Source organism: Lissotriton vulgaris, chromosome 2_2 (genome assembly GCF_964263255.1).
Source record: "Lissotriton vulgaris chromosome 2_2, aLisVul1.2, whole genome shotgun sequence".
Lineage (NCBI taxonomy): Eukaryota > Metazoa > Chordata > Amphibia > Caudata > Salamandridae > Lissotriton > Lissotriton vulgaris.
Genome location: NC_141688.1, coordinates 5,467,451 through 5,485,023, shown reverse-complemented (window position 1 = coordinate 5,485,023; position 17,573 = coordinate 5,467,451).

Genomic DNA, 17,573 nt, shown 5'->3' with positions numbered 1-17,573 from the left:
GAAGCAAGAGAAGTGCAGAAAGAGACAAATGAGGCACAGAAAGAAGCAAGAGCAGTGCACAAAAAAACCAACAGAGGTACAGAAAAGGCAAGAGAAGTGCAGAAATAGGCTGGAAAGGTGCAGAAACAGGGAACAGAGGTGCAGAAAGAGGCAAGTGTGGCGCAGAAAGAAGGAAGAGAGGTGTAGAATGAGGCAAGGGATTGCACAAGTAGGGAAGAGGGGTGCAGAAAGAGACAAAAAGGGTACAGAAATAAGTAACAGTGCTGAAAGACGCAAAAGAGGTGCAGAAAGAAGCAAGTCAAGTGCAGAAAGAGGCCTGAGAGGTGCAGAAAGAAGCAAGAGAGGCACAGAAAGATCTAGGAGAATTGCTGAAAGAAGCAACAGAGGTATAGAAGGAAGCAGGAGAAGTACAGAATGAGGTAAGTGAGGTGCAGAAAGAAGAAAGAGCGGTGAAGAGAGTACCAACAGAGGTGCTAAAAGAGGCAAGTGAGGTGCAGAATGAAGCAAGAGCAGTGCAGAAAGAACCAACAGAGGTGCAAAAAGAGGCAGGAGGGGTTCATAAAGAGCTAGGAGAGATGCTCAAAGAGGAAAGCGGTAAAGAAAATGGCAAGAAAACAGCGAAAAGAGGCGATAGGGATGCACCAAGGGAAAGAGGGTACAGGAAGAAGCAAGAGAGGTGCAGAAAAAAGCAGGAGAATTACAGAAAGAAGGAAGAGAGCGGCAGAAAGATACAAGACGAGTACAGAAAGAGACAACAGGGGTGCAGAAAGAGGCAAGTGAGGTACAGAAAGAAGAGAGCAGTGCAAAAAGAACCAAACAGAGGTGCTAAAAGAGGCACAAAGGGTGCAGAAAGAACAAGAGAAGTGCAGAAAGAGGCAACAGAAGTACAGAAAGAGCATGAGATGTGCAGAACAGGCTGGAAAGGTGCAGAAACAGGGGTGAAGAAAGAGGTATGAGAGGTACAGAAAGGGGCAAGAAATCTGTAGAAAAAAGCAACAGAGGTGCTGAAAGAGGTAAGAGAAGTGCAGAAAGAAGCAAGCGAAGTGCAGAAAGAGGCAACAGAGGTGCAGAAAGACGCAAGAGAGGTACAGAAACAAGCAAGAGAAGTGCAGAAAGAGGCAAGAGAATTGCTGAAAGTAGCAACAGAGGTTTAGAAGGAAGCAAGAGAAGTGCAGAAAGAGGCAAGTGAGGTGCAGAAAGAAGCAAGAGCAGTGCAGAAAGAATGAACAGAGGTGCAAAAACAGGCAAGAGGAATGCAGAAAGGGGTAGGAGAGGTACCCACAGAGACATGAGAGGTACAGAAAGAGGCAGGAGGGGTGCAGATAAGAAGGAAGAAAGGTACAGAAATAGGGAAGAGTGGTGCGGAAAGAGGCAGGAGGGGTGAATAAAGAATTAACAGAGGTGCTGAAAGAGTCAAAAGATGTGCAGAAAGAAGCAAGTGAAGTGCAGAAAGAGGCAGCAGATGTGCAGAAAGACACAAGAGAAGTATAGAAACAAGCAAGAAAAGATCAGAAAGAGCAAAAAGAATTGCTGAAAGAAGCATTAGAGGTTTAGAAAGAAGCCAGAGAAGTGCAGAAAGAGGCAAGTGAGGTGCAAAAAGAAGCACGAGCAGTGCAGAAAGAACCAACAGAGTTCTAAAAAGAGACAAGAAGGGTTCAGAAAGAGGTAGGTGAGGTGTAAAAAGAGGCAAGAGAGGTACAGAAACTTGCAGGAGAACAGCAGAAAGAGGCAATAGGGATGCAAATAAGGGAAGGAGGGTACAGTGTTCTATAGCATTTTAGAATTTACCGATTCATGCTCTTATATAGGTGCAATTCACATTGCCCTTATATAGGCATAGAAATCCTGCCCATATTTAGACATAACCCATCCAGTCCAAATACAGGCATGGCTACTTCCACTAGTTCCAAAAAGCCACAACGATTTCTTGGAAAACTCGGCTTCAGCAGTCAGGGACATCCCCTTACTTGAATAGTGATTTGTCCTAGAAATCATGGCGTTTTTAAAGAACTCAATCAAACAACAAGAGAGTAAGGGTATAGGTATTCACTCTCTTACCCCTAGTTCTACTATCAATAAACAACAGGAGAGTGACACAACTAAAAACAAAAGATCTTCACAAGGAATCGTGTGAAGGACAGACAATGAAATAGTGGGGGATGGTGATGGTCACACACAGAATGTTGGTTAGGAAGAACCCTCACTCACCAACCTAGTGGTGACATGCTTCATCATCGGGTTCCCACTGGAAGGACCTAGCGTCCTCCCAGTGTGCTTCAACGCCTGTTTACAGCGGAGCTGGTTCTTGTGTGTGTGTTGAGGTGGTGAGAAACAACCCAATTGTGCTCAGTGAAGTGCAAAAAAAGGGGGGAAGGAATAAAAAATGCTTGGTTGTGACTGCCAATTATTTTATTATTAGTCCAACCAGCACTGGTTAAAAAACAAGTGATGAGTGGAATCTTAGGGAAAGTCTCAATTAATAGAGACCCCTAGTCCTCAATAGATATTGGAATAAATTTGGTCAACATGTTTCAGCTAACAGAGCCCGAGTCGCTCAGCATTCATCAGGACCAGTAGTGTGATCCACCGGCGGTCTGCACTCACTAAGGTGCATCCAACCGTGAGGATATTAGTGTGAAAAAGGTTAAAAAAGTATTACTTTACTTAAGTATACTTACGGCAAAAGCCGTAGTGAGGCACACTCAGCAAATCGCTGGGGCCAAATACAAGGGGCGTCAATATGTCGCTTTACATGGGCCAGCGCGGTGGGGGGTTGTCTTCACGCCGCGTTTGTTTATCGCAGGCGACTCCCCGCAGGTTACCTAACCATTCACCACCGCAGCCCGGATTGCTGTGAAAAAGGTTAAAAAAGTATTACTTTGCTTAAGTATACTTACGGCAAAAGCCGTAGTGAGGCACACTCAGCAAATCGCTGGGGCCAAATACAAGGGGCGTCAATATGTCGCTTTACATGGGCCAGCGCGGTGGGGGGTTGTCTTCACGGCGCGTTTGTTTATCGCAGGCAACTCCCCGCAGGTTACCTAACCATTCACCACCGCAGCCCGGATTTGAAGAACTACCATTCCCTTGGAGTTCTTTGGTGACTCTATTATGTCCGACTTCACATCAAACTAGGCACCTTCAAGGTATAAATATGCCTACACTTGCCCTAGCAAGCACACAGTGGTTCAGAGCAGCTCGACTATCTACTTGCCTGATGCAGCTCACTACAACAAGTGCCGACAGAAGCCGACCCTCCAGCGGACGCACTGACAGAGAGGCTGCCTTTCTCTTGCGGAGAATCCAGCTCCAGTGTTTCCAAGGTCCCCTCACAGGGTGTTGGGAAATCGAGTCCTGAGACGGAGATACCAGGCCTCCTTCATTCTAAAACCGAGGTACGGAGCTGATTAGATGCTGAGAGAACTCTTGGTTAGATTCTTGGTAAGCATGGGCCAAAAATCTGTTCTGCTCGTGAAATCTGCGGATTGACGGAAATTTCGCGAACCGCGAATCTAGCGAAATTGCCGAAAAATTTGCAAATTCGCTCGCGGGCAGATTTTTTTTTTAATGGCCAGCTCACTCAAGGGACCCCTGCGCCCTTCGGCGCGATGGCATAGTAACACACACATGGTCCCTGGAGACAAGAGACAACTCCTCTGGCACTTATGCAGCTGTAGTGTAGAAAAGCACTATACATTTATCCAACGAGGTAACACTTACTGGATTAGCCAGTAGAAAGTACTCCAGTTGAGTAGAGGTATCGCACAAAATGATATTGTTTTCTTGGATAAATATGAAGGGCAGGGTTCATTCTGGCACGATGCTCCTGTCACAAAAATTAAACCTCAACAGGAAACACTTACAGATATAAATGAAGCATGTGCCCAAGTTTAAGCTCAAATTCAGTAACGCATTCATCAGCCCAAAACCAATTGTGAGCTTTGTCGAGGCTGGGCAGTTCTGCTTTTTCCCCATATCTACCGTTTGTGGGCGGGACCAAACGGGGGGCCTTCTATGCGAGTTCACATGCCTCTTGTGTGTATAAAAGATCAGATACCGATCAGAGCAGCAGACAAGGAGAAAGAAGCTCCTGGTCACAGGAACTGCACAGGGATTGGGCTCGTGAAAGTGAAGGATGCAAAGTGCTTCTTTCTCCTCGTCTGCTGCTCTGATTGGTCTCTGACCTTTTATATACACAAGAGGCATGTGAACAAGCATACAAGCCCTCCGTTTGGCCCTGCCCACACACTAGCGGTGTGCACTGTCTTCCCGCCATTTACCCAATTTGACTGCTCACTCAGGGGACCCCTTTGTCCTTCGGCGCGATGGCATAGTAACATACACATGGTCACTGGAGACAACTCTTCTGGCCCTTTACGCAGCTGCAGTGTAGGATAGCACTATACATTTACCCAACGAGCTAACACTTACTGTGATTAGCCAATAGAAAGTACTCCAGTAATATTTTTGCAAATCGCAAAAAAATCTGTGAATTAGCGGGAAAATCCGCAAACTTGTAGATTGTTTTGCAATTTCGCGCGAATTCACGGACCGCAGATCCGCAAAATTCGCCCATACTTAATTCTTGCCAAAAACAGACTAAACCTATGCTACACCTCACTTACTTCTTCCCTCGGACTAGACCTACGTTAGGTGCATTTGGGGTAGGCGCATTTTTGAAGCACCAGTTGAGTACCTTTTAGCCTTATTTATTTATGTATGTATTTATCTATGGTCTAGGAGCCGTGCAATGCTTTTACAGTAATATTTTATAATACTCTTCTTACTGTACGCATTATATGTTGCAACCTGTATTACGAATGTAGCTGTTCACTTTACTTGCATGAGAAGGAAGACTGTTCAATAAATCTTCTATTGAAAACGCTTGTCTCTCTATTTCTCTGCACCTCTGATGAAACGAAGCATGCACGATTACTGAGCGAAATATCTATCTATTGTTTCCACTACTCTAAAGATCAGTTGTATTCTTCGGGGAAAAAAAGTTGTCATGTTTATGCAGTTGTCATAAACTAAGCCCTTCTTGTTTATTCGAGAAAGTTTCTAGCGACCTCTGAGCTAGCTGGCACTCACAATTAGGTCTAATATATTCGTTAGAGACCTAGTCGATCTAAGTCCTACGTCAAATATATAGGATATATTATTCCAATGCGCAGAGCCTATTGGCAATATAGGAACTACACTACTTGGCGCCCAACGTTTGGAAGGGACTAATTTAACGCTAGATACTATTTTTCACAGAGACCCCTTTTTCCCGTAAAATACTCCAATAGACGTCTGGAGTGGGTAAAAGGATAAAATAACCGCCATTACTGAGTAGGACGAAAATCCTATGTATTAGTTTTTGGTTTGATTCAATGTTGAAGGATACAGTGTTCCAAATATTGTGCACCTTATCTTGGTTTCTTTGAAACTTTCTCTCCAAACTTTCACTCAACAAAATGACTGAAAACGAGACCAGTGAAGCTGCAGCTGCAGCCCGACCGGGTTTAGAAGTTACAGGTTTCCAATAAAATAAGCTGGATGCTATAATCATCCGGGAAAACTTAAGGAAAATCATCACTATAAAGCTTAGGATGAATGGCCTGTCATCAAGAGGTGGTAGGGTAATTTTTGGGGGTGGGCGGAATTTGCGTAATTGTGTTACGCAAATCTCTGTGAAACGGTATGAAATTTCTGCGAACACGTATAAATTCTGCGAACACGCGGAATTCCTTGTTTGCGATGCTTTTTTCCTGTTCGCAATCGCAGGTGCTTGCTCGGGAAGAAATATCTCCCGAACACGCATTTTGAGAACACAAACAAGCAAATAATTTCGCAAAGTCGCAGAACGCAGAATTTTGGGTAATTTTGCATTCTCCCCAGAACAGAAAAATTACCCAAATATCCTCAAATTCCGTGAGCAGAACGGAATTTACCGCCCAGGCCGAGTAATTTTTGTCATAGAGGCACATGAATATCGGCAGATAGAGGTATTCTATTCATGGATTGTCTTCCCTGAAGCAAATCCAGTAGCGCATGTGTTTCACTTCTACAAAGTAGAGGATAATCCAACGGAATACGTTCCTTTCGAGGACATTGAAATTCCACTAACTTACCAGGAGCATCAGCTCTGGTTTAAAGGTGCCCTACAACATCAAAATTACTTTTCCAGGCTCGGTCCACTATGTAGACCAGGAGCAACATGGCTGGTAATAGCCAGCTATACACCTCATCCTGACATTGAAGAAATGTCAAGTGAAGAACTATTAGTTCAACTAAAACAACTAATAATAATACATAGACAATTGATTCAATATGTCATGCGGACTCTAACAGTCCAACCTCCTATAAGTATTCCACAGCAAACCCCTCACCAGAGGAACATAAACCAAATCACACCACAGACTATACAATCAGTCATTGGTAAATTGCCAGCAAAAAGGGAACAAATTCCATTTTGTATAGATCAGAAAATCACTCAATTAGAGGCAGTATTTCCAGATAGTACAGCTCATGAGAAACACAGAATGTTAACAATCTGTTTACCAATGGGGATCGCACCACACCTGGAGGACTGTGACACTTGGGGTACAGTCTTTGCAGCAATCTACACAAAAACACATGGTGCTCTGCCTATGGCGGTGATACCAGATGTCCTGAAACAGATTCAAAATGAATACAGGGCAGGGCCTGCTTCAAATCTTGGTATGAAATTACTGAAAGATTTCAAACAGATCTCAGCTATAATATTAGCTAATATTAAAGGTAAAGCAGCATCCATGGCGCTCCGCCAAAAATTAAAAGAACCTGATGTAACTGAGCAACCATATGAACTGGCCAGAATAATTGAAAAATCCTATGAAGAACTAGGTAGGGAAACCAGTTAAACCCCAACTAGCAGAAAATCCTGAAAAGGTCTTTATAAAAAATACTCTCACTACTGCTAAAAAGAAGTGGGAAAATACTAAACAAACTTCTAATGAGAAATGTTCTCAGTCCCGAGGAAGGTCTCCTCCAAAGGAACCCTCTGAAAAGAGGTATAATAACCTCAGGAGTAGGGATTATTTGAGAAAACCAGATAGATATCAAGATACTGATACACATTCCTCTCATACCTTTCAGACTTCCTCACAGAAATTGGAAAGAAGAGGACAGTCAGAACACAAGGAAGAACACGTGAAGTCCAAAGACGTTCAACACATTTCAAAAAATAAGAAAACCCAATTCACCAAAAAGAAGGTAGCAGGTCTAAAAATCAGACATGCCAAGGATCTTCAGAACACAACTCAAGAACGGGGAGTGGGCCCAGACAATGCTGGAAAGCGCAGCAGGGGTCACCATAGCTCTCAAGATCTTAAAGGATCATCTGGAGACAGTGGACTTGAATGAGTACATTCAAGTTGAAACAGCTGATACCAGGGTTAGTGTACCCCATACGTTATATGAAGTAACATTCTGGATGGAGGGGGACATAACTAGGCAAATGAGAGCACTCTTTTGGGAGAAGCTCTCTAAGGGTTATTACATTCTTCTAGCTGGCCACCAAAATTTGTCAGGGAATGCCTATATGGCAAAGACATCATTATGCCAGCCTTCTCCAATCATATTCCAATTCATTTAAAATACACCTATGCCAGACAATGGACAGTAGCCCAGGCTCCAGCATTATATAAAAATCATGTGGGATGGGATGAGGATTCCCCTCACCATAAAATCCAGTTAAAAACTCAACCAACTGCACAGAGGTAGTATCCAGTTAAGCAAGAAGCTAAAAAACAGGTCAGGGAGGTCTTAGATCAACTTGAATACCAAGGGGTGATTGAAACATGCACCTCGTCTATGAACAATCCTTTGTTTCCTGTCTCCAAATCAGACAATACATATCGTCTAGTTTTGGACTACAGACATTTAAACTCCTGTTGCAAAACATTTGCAGTACAAAATGCACACAGTGCAGCACTGATGAATAACATTGTGCGCAAAAAATATAAAACTACATTAGATATTTCTGACAGTTTCTTCTGTCTGAAAGCAGGAACTTGACCGCTTTCTCAATCATGGGGACACAACGTCACTTCTGTCATCTCCCCCAGGGATTCAAGAATAGTCCGGGGTTATTTTCAGCCAGAGTAACAGAGTTACTACAAACGTATGATGATGAGGCAGTATCTTATGTCAATGACATCAATCTAACGGATGATGACTTGGACAGGCACTTGAACAGGGTGAGCACCATATTACTTGGCTTCGCATCTGAAGGGTACAAATTCAACTTTGAAAAATTAAGAATTGCCTCTCAACGTCCTATTCTTGGGATACAAGTTATCAAGTGAAGGCAAATGCCTGGCAGCCAACTCTTTAGAAAAGTGTGCACTGCTTCAACCTCCAAAAACACTGAAAAACTTACAGTCAATTCTAGGTTTCCTGAATTTCAGAAGAGCATACATTCTAAACTACGCAGAAAGAGTTAAACCTCTCTACAAATTAAGGAAACCTGTTTTGAAAACAACAAAATGGACTCAAAAACACACCGAAATTTTGCTTTCAGTGCAAACAGACATGTTAGCAACATCACATTTTCAAACACTCGTAAACATGCGCAACCTTGTAATCAGAATAATCCCAGGAAGATGCGGATTCATGTTCTTAACTTTTCATGAAGGGGAAAAAGTACCAATTGCTTACAAATCACACTTGTACACACAAGCTGAAATGATATTCACTTGAACAGAAAAAATTCTGACAGCGGTTCAAACTGCGGTAGCAAAAGAGAGAGCTCTTGCACAGAGTAAATGCATAATGGTCATTACTCCTGTACCTGCCTTAGAGGCAGTGACAAAAGCAAGCATTCCGAATGCAAAGGCTTTACATCCGAGATGGATACAATGGGTTAACTCTCTTGCTGCAACAAACGTTGAATACGTTTCTGACCCCTACTTGAAAACTCAGGAATTTGTACAATACGAACAAGAATGTCCTCTGCCCACTGAAATTCTGCCTCTAGAACAGTACGAATGTATAATCTATACAGACGGATCAGCACAAACCGCAATTGCGGGTAAACCAGCTTATAGTGCTGCGTGTGCGATTGCTAAAGGCCGCTGGCATGATGGTAAATTCCGACCTATGGTCACAAAAACACAATCTCTCGGAGACTGTATAGCCCAGCGAGCTGAACTACAGGCTCTCAAGATGGCGCTTGAAAATACAGATCGCCAATTTCACACACTCATAGTGTGCAATTCGTATTACTGCGTTCAATCTTACAAGGAATACTTGCAGAACTGGGTTCAAAACGGTTTCAAAGACACAAAAGGTGGCACAATCAAACATAAGTTGTTTTGGGAGCAAGTAGTTCTATTACAGAAAGAACTACAAAAGATTCACATGATCCATACACTGAGTCATCAGCGTGGTGGCGTTCACGTTGCCAGGAATTCATTGGCTGATGATGCTGTGAAGGCAGCTGTGCAAAAGGCTTCCGTAGCTGCGATCACTCATTAAAAAACAAAAATAGACGGTGAAAAAATGCTAGCTGTCAATGCCACAAGCAAAGGCAGCAGTGCGGCGTTACCTCTAAATTATCCACTCGATTATGCATACATAATTGATGCCAACTCCGTCCCTTTTGCTCGAATCCCTGGAGTTTGGGATAGAGTAATCCCAAACAGGAGACGTAGAGGAGCTTTGATACAAGAAGCACATATGGAAGAGGGTCTGATACATCAAGGGATCTCTAAATCCATTCTGGAATTGAAAGAGACGTACTGGTGGCCAGGGATGAATGCCCACATTCACGAGTTTCAATTAATTGCCATGACTGCAACAGAGATCGCAGCAGAGAATGCCACCAGATACCTCACTACAGCGTAGCCAGCCCAGTTCAGACACCATTGTTAGACAGCATTATGCTTTCTACACGCAGACGTAGCTACGGACAAATGCCGTCCCACAACTATTAGGACAAATTCATTTGGATGTGGCCTCAGCGCTCGGCTGACGCCCGAACCGTTATAAAAGATTTGCAAGTCTTTATCGGGACAAACGCAATCGGCATGCTACATTCTGACCAGGGATCTGCGTTTAGCTCTCGAGCTTACAAGGAGGCCATGGCCAGCTTGGGCGTTGCATTGTGGTACTCAAGTCCATTCCATCCTGAGGGAAATTCTGTAGTGGAAAGAAAAAACCAGGACATAAAGCAATCTATAACAGCTAGGGTATTTAGGCTAGTGTGATGGGTGGCTCAAACATCTAATAAGTGTCCAACGTAGTCTTAACAATCTGCCAAGAAATTCTCTGGGTGGAATCACTCCATATGAACTCCTTTTGGGTACTAGAATGCTTATCGAGGACCTCGATTGTCACACTTCAGTGGTGGAACAAAAACCCTTTATTATCAAAGACCATTGTTTGTTTTGCAGGACTTAAATGAGAAAAGAAGAAGTCAAAGTAACACAATACAGAAGCCAATGACCACTGAAGGAGAACCACCCAACCCAGCAAGGCCTGTCTAGATTCCAAAGATTGGGGATCTAGTCAGAGAAAAAATCGCGGATAAGAAGGAATTTGGGCCTCCTTACAGAAAACCAGTACCTGTACTTGCCATCCACGGATCGAGAACTATGTTACTGCCGCCCCTTGCTGGAAGAAAAGAGAACAGGTTCGTATCCATCGACCTGGTCAAACCACATCATGTGGCCGATAATAAGTAGTAGGCTCAGTGGACTGCAAAGATGTAGCAGAAGACCAAATATTGCTACTATACAAGAGGTTCAGACTGAGAGACTGATAACATTTGAAGACTCTGCAGCACAGAACAAAGGTCTAAGCAATAAATCTATGAAACTTGTTCCTTTTGAGACCCAAATTACAGTTCGTCAAGACACTCCTGTCTACAATGATGTAGCATCTGACTAGAATAATATGACAAAGGATCAAGTAGCCCCAGCGATTTCAAATAATCCTGATGCAATTCCAACAATTTACGGAACTGCTTCTGGCTATTTCATCAACTTTGATGCGTTTTCTGAGGATCCCAGTGAGCCTGAAACGATGCCAGCAAATAGAACTTTTAAAGATCATGTAACAGAACTCTTTCAGCAACTTGAAAAAACTTATCTGGTTTCACCATGGGTTGAACTTTGGATTGTGCTAGGCGTACTATTTCTCCTACTTTGATTAATCATGGTATTAATTTTGGGGATGCTTATAAATGGAAGATATGGTAAAATGGACACAGCAAGTAAGAACATCAACTTGCTCCTGAAGCCACACAAATAATCTCATTGTGAACAAAGAGACTTGACATCAGTAAACATGACAGCCGTTCCTATACCTGGTGGTATAGCATGGGATAGAACTGATTATGATATCTACGGTCCGGCAGAGCTCCTGAAGATTCCACATCAATTCAAGGTTTCCTTGAGCGACTTTGTTTAACAAAACACGTTTTGTGATGATTGGGACTTTGAGACTGTTAATAATATGATGTCAGATTTAGAGATGTCTGCTAAATTTACAAAACATGAATACTTAGAAGGTTCATCAGATTATGCACAAATGTATTGTTATAATCACTATGCTCATCATTACTTGCACAAATCTGCAAGCCCTAGAAATGTTTATACTTTCTATCAATGGGAACATTGTACAACACCACCAAAAGGTAGCTCAAAAACATTCTATGAAAAATGTCCATACTTCTCAGGTTTTAATACTACAAATCCAGAAACATTTTACTTTAGAAATGTTAATAAGACAAGAATGAAAAGTATGTTGACCAATACAAAGCAAATTTATTCAGCAGCCTTTTATGCCCAGCTGTCCTCATTAGGTTTTGACTTTTGAAGTGACAACAGTGAAACATAAAATGTTTAGGGCTCAAAAGACTGGTAAGTGCAAGGAATAGAAGCTTTATTTCGAGCCTGCATTATTCCTGAACAAATAATGTTTTTTAACGACACTGTGCAACAGACATCCTGTCTTGGCCTAGCCAAGATAAAAGATTTAAACAAACCGTCTATACCTACACCTACGTCTGATAGTAAAAACACTTCAGAAGGAGGGGTGGACTTAAAAACTATTTTACTCAAAAACAGAACTGATCCTGATTGGAAAAAATGGTTAATCTGGCCCACAGATACGAATAACTGTCAAGACAGATTCCTGAACAAGACACAAGGGTTTACAGTAAATAGGCCAGATCCAAGATATGTTCAGATAGTAACAACATACAGTGTAGGAAAACTGTGCCTTGAGTGGCTAAAAAAAGCTACACGTACAGAGGTTAAACAACACTTATCTTTACTTAAAGATGGCGTTGATTTAAGGGACTTCTTATCAGGTCCGGAAAAACAACGTCATAAACGTTTTATATAATCAGGTATATATGCCATTTATAATTAAGCTTGGAAAGAGACACAGGCAGAGTCTACAGAAAGAATACGAAAATTGATCCTATTAATTTAGAGAAAGCACTCTCTGTAGTTGACAATGGGTTAACAACCCTGTTCTCCAGAAGTTATTCTTTGGACAGCATAGTATCCTCTGCCATTGACATAATGGAACAGGACTTGCTCATGCTACAGCATGGACAGTCACAATTACGTTCTATAATGCTATTAGGTTGGACGTTGCAAAATCTTCGTTCTGGATACGTGCCATGGCATCTAATCAACACCACGTCATTGTTTGCTGTATTTAACCTTACAGATAAACAAATCTGTTTGGCACAGAAAGGACATAAGGTGCTGAGCATTGAAAAACTGGAAAGATTACCATTAACTGTTTCGGAAAAGCCTGCAACAGAATGGATAATACAAGGGATAATCACTCTGCCTGTCACAATTTTCAACCCTCAATACTGTTTGAAACATATACCAGTTGCCGTTTATGGAAGGTTGGGTAAGGAATACATAAAGTCAACCTGGGAATTACCATACACACACAGATGTTGGAGTCGGGGAAAAGAGGTATTTCTTAGTGGTACACAATGCAAAAATGCACTAAGTGGTACACTCTTATGCCAGGGTATTCATTTACACGAGGCCTGTAAAGGTTATTCAATCAATTTATCCTGCCACCTGCAAGGTTCTCCAGCAGCAGTGATAGATCCAATTTTTAGTCAGCTTTCTAACGGAAGCTATATAATGTTGAATGAGCAAAGCTGTTGTGGAATGATGCCAGGAAAACCTTATCTCGTAACTGTGTCAGCCAGGGTCACTGGTTGTATGCAAGTATTGTTTCCTAAAGCTACAACAAACAGGGAGTCACCGCTTTGGCCTTCACTGAACATCTCTTCCATTCGAACTAATACTTTATGCAGAATGAAAGCCATTCTTTTACAGAAAACTGCGCCACTGACCTCATCTAAAGAGACGTATGAACTACAAGTTGCAAGGTCCTCTGCAGAGATACATGCCCTATTATAAACAAACTGCCCCATACATTTCATGGAAATGTTAGGTCGTTTCTTAAACATGTCTGATAGCAGTGGTATTGTACATGTATTTAAGACCGTTTTTTCAGGACTATTAGCACCCTTTGAAGCAGTCCTAGGCATTTTTCCAAACTTCTTGCACTCTGTGTTTGGCGGCCTGCCTTTCATTTAGGACTTGTATCAGGAATACTATTCTTATTTCTCCTGCTCCGATATGGCATGTCCAGTCGGCAACGGCACCCAGATTACCATTGAGAACACTCTCCTGGCAATGAAGTGTCGTGAGCACGGGATACAGATCCTGGGCCTGGCACACTTAAGAGACCTGAATACCACACGGTTTCTATCATTCTGCCCAATCTGGGAAGATTGCATCTTACGTGTTCTACGATGCCTGCTAAGTGGAGAAGATTGCGTGTTGGATATCTGTCTAACACTTCCATCACCACTGCCAACGGATTTTGATACCCTGCTAGGTTCAGTAATGGCCCATGCATCAGGTTGTCCCCAGCGTCTACCAATCCTGATGACGGCATTCATTGAGATCTCGCAGACGTAATCTGCTGACGTTGAGATACGTGGATTGACAGGCACACAGGTACCACCTTCATCTCCATCTCCGATGAGCATAGCTAATGCAGCTAACGCTGACAGCGATTCATCACATTTTCTGTGCTATCGGTTTACTTAATGAAGTGGTCCAACTTTCACCTACTGTGGTAGACGATTTCTTTTCTAGCTTAGAAGATTTAATGTTTTCTCCTACGAACAAGAATGACTTTTGAAGTTAGCACACAGCGTTCTATGGGACTCTGTATTCGACCTTCATTTTTAATAACAACGCTTTCAAATTTAGAACTCTATTTTTCTCCGAATTGACTTTTCCAAAATTGCACTTTTTTGGGCACAAAGTAATCTGCTTAAAGTAGAATTATCCTTAGAGAACAAGAATTCTTTAAAACACTTCCAAGAGACAATATTTGACCTTGCCCACAACTAAAAACAGTATATATTTTCTGTCATGGAATGGTCTCGACCTTTCTTCTGTATTTAAGAGCCATTTCATCAATGGTATTTCATGACTCATTCTGATAAGCATTTTTTCTAGTTTCACAGTACATGCTTTGAATGACATATTGCTTTGAAAATGCGTACAGCACATATGCTAATTTTTGTGTACAACCATTTCAAATGCATTCTATGTATTTTGGGAGGGTAGTAGTAAGCTTTATTGTTTGGTTAATTAAAACCATAACAAATCCTTTACAATAAGTATCCAATATTAAAAGAGAAAGTAAAATTCATCAAAATACAGTTTAAAACAGAGATTTGAAATAAAATGATGGTCTTATTAAATCTAGAGGTGACCAGTTGCTTTCAAGCGTTGTTCTAAGGCCATCAAAAACTTTATCAGCTAGCAGTATAAAAGAGAAAAGTTAATAATAATAAGAGGCCTCATTAAATCTAAACATGACCAGTTGCTTTCAAGCGTTTTTCAAAGGCTATCAAGAACTTTATCAGTTTGCAGTTAATTATAGGTGCTGTTGAGTCCAAACTACCAATAACAGCAGTCCTACAGGTGCGTAGTCTCTTGACCCGAAAAATGTTCTTTAAAAAGAGCGTGTGCTCCCGGCTCAGGTTCTTGCAATGACATATGATATGAATTATGTCTTCTTATGTGGTGCAACAGAGGCGACAGACAACTGTATCGTAGTATTTCCAGGCAGGTTCGTCAGCCAAGGTTGGGTATTTACCGAATCTCAGAGCCATCAGCTTTTTTTTTATAAAGACGGAATAGGTTGTGTGTAAGTAGGCAGCCGGGGTAAGTTTTTTGTAACCGTTGATCACAGTCCAGGAATGGGAGCGGTCTGAAAAAATGGCTTTGTCAGTAATCAACGAATGAAATTTGGCTGCCTTATTTAATGCCTGTTTAAAAGAGATGAATGGCAAGTTTTTGTCCCACAAATTAGCAGTGCACGTTTGCTCCAGAGCGCAAGTCAAGTATTTGTTAGCTTCTGAGTTTTTTTGTAATTTCAGTTCCTGCCATAAAAATCTATTAAGATTATTATCAGTAGCATTCATCTTAATTCGGTACCATACCCTGATGCTTGTGTAGAGTCTTCCTACAGTTTCATTCATGAGGCCAAATTCTAGGCGCATCTGAGCTGGTGAGGCTGAGCTAGGAAGGCGGAGAGCCTTTTTATACATTTTTGTAATCAGGTTGTTTAGAATGATAGCGTCCTTACCCAGCATAGCTACACTAGCATATGCTAAGGTTGGAAGTACTTTGCTGGCAATCACTGTCAGTAGTGGTTTAAACAAGGGGCCCTCTAGTTTTTTTGACAGAGTGCTAAGTGCAAATATTAAAGCTCCAGCTCTTTTTGTCATATAGTTTTTCTGAGCTTTTAGGGTACATCTGTCGTCGATATAAAATCCTAGATATTTATAACTTGATACCCTTTCCAGGTGATTTCCTTCCAGCATGATATTAAGATGTGCTGATCGTCGATTGGTGATTAACATTGTTTTTGTTTTGGACAGGTTGAGAGCAAGGTTATTCGCGGACAGGAATTCTGATAGTTCTGTTAGTAATCTGGACAAACCAACTTTAGTTAGGCTCACAAGCACAATGTCATCGGCGTATGCCAGATGTGTAAGTTGTAAGTTGCCAAGTTTCGGCGAGTGAGAATTGCAGTTGTTTAGTTTACCTGAGAGATCTGAAATAAATAAATTTAATAAATGTGGAGCCAGGACGCATCCCTGTTTTAAGCCGGTTGTTGCATAGACTTTTCTTGATAATAGAGAACCGTCCCCTAGTTTTATTTGTGTCCAGGTGTCAGAGTAGAATAACAGCAGGTCCCTTAATATGCTCTCTGGTATGTTCCATGCTCTCAACTTTGCCCATAGAAGATTCCGATCGACACTATCAAATGCAGCCTGCAAGTCAATAAAACACAGGTTCAGCTCCTGCTTAGTGCGCTGGCATTTTTCTGCAATCATAGTTATAGATAAAATGTTCGAGTTTGTTCCGATTCCTGCTTTGAATCCAGTTTGGTTAATTGGGATCATTGCTTTCTCTTCTGACCAGTTTGCCAGATCATTTAGAAGGAGAGATGCAAAATATTTGGCTTCGACGTCCTGTAATGTTATTAGTCGATAGTTAGGGGGTTAGATCTATCTCCTCCTTTATATATGGGCGTGATGATAGAGCCTTGCCAACTTTCAGGGATAAGATTACAAGTTTGCACATCTGCGAAGAGTTTTTCAAGAGGTGGCCCCCAAAATTCTGGTGCATATTTAAAGGTGGCTCCGGTCCTGGTGCCCCGTTACTTTTGCCCTTTCTGATCATATTTATTATCTCCTCTGCAGAGTAGGTGCCACATGGTACAGCAAGGTGTGAAGTATACCTTAGGTTAGTTGTTGGTAACTGACTGCAGCATACTTCTTCGCTGCTGGTTTTAATAAGATTAGCTGAAATAATTTGCTGCCCAAGTGCCTTTACTTGATTTGCTTTGAATTTTGACGACAGGAAAGATACCCATTCAGATTCCTGAATGTTCGATGTCAGGACGTTTAGCGGCCTTGTTAGTTGGTTTATGGTCTTCCAAAATTTACTTGAGTCACAGAGTTTAGAGCTGGCCAGCAGATTGATCCAGAAGTCTTCATTCATCCGTTTTTTATGCACCCAACCCCTTTTTTTATATACATTTCTTTGTGCAAGAACATTATCCAAGTTACGCCAATCTTCTTTTGACTTCTGCGTAAGTCCCTTCTTAAGTCTTGCAGCTCCATCTGCAGTTTCTTTTTTGAGTTGACTCTTTAACCCTTGTGTTGGATGATTTCGTTTTTGTCTTTAATTTCTCTAGAAAACAAGACCAAGCTTCTATCTCATTTATTGTAGTGCTTCCTAACTCGTTCAGCGTGACCTCTATTATTGACAGCCACTCCTCTTTATTGGAGTTAGACCAATTTATTCGTTTTTGATTAAATTATGCCTAGTTGGCCCCCTAGTGAATACAAAGGTTGAAGTCTTTCCATGCAGAGGTTTAATTTAAGGTGTTGCATCGCGTGATCGCTCATCGGTGTATATTCAACATAGAAGGTGATCAGTTGGGGGATAAATGAAAGACTAACA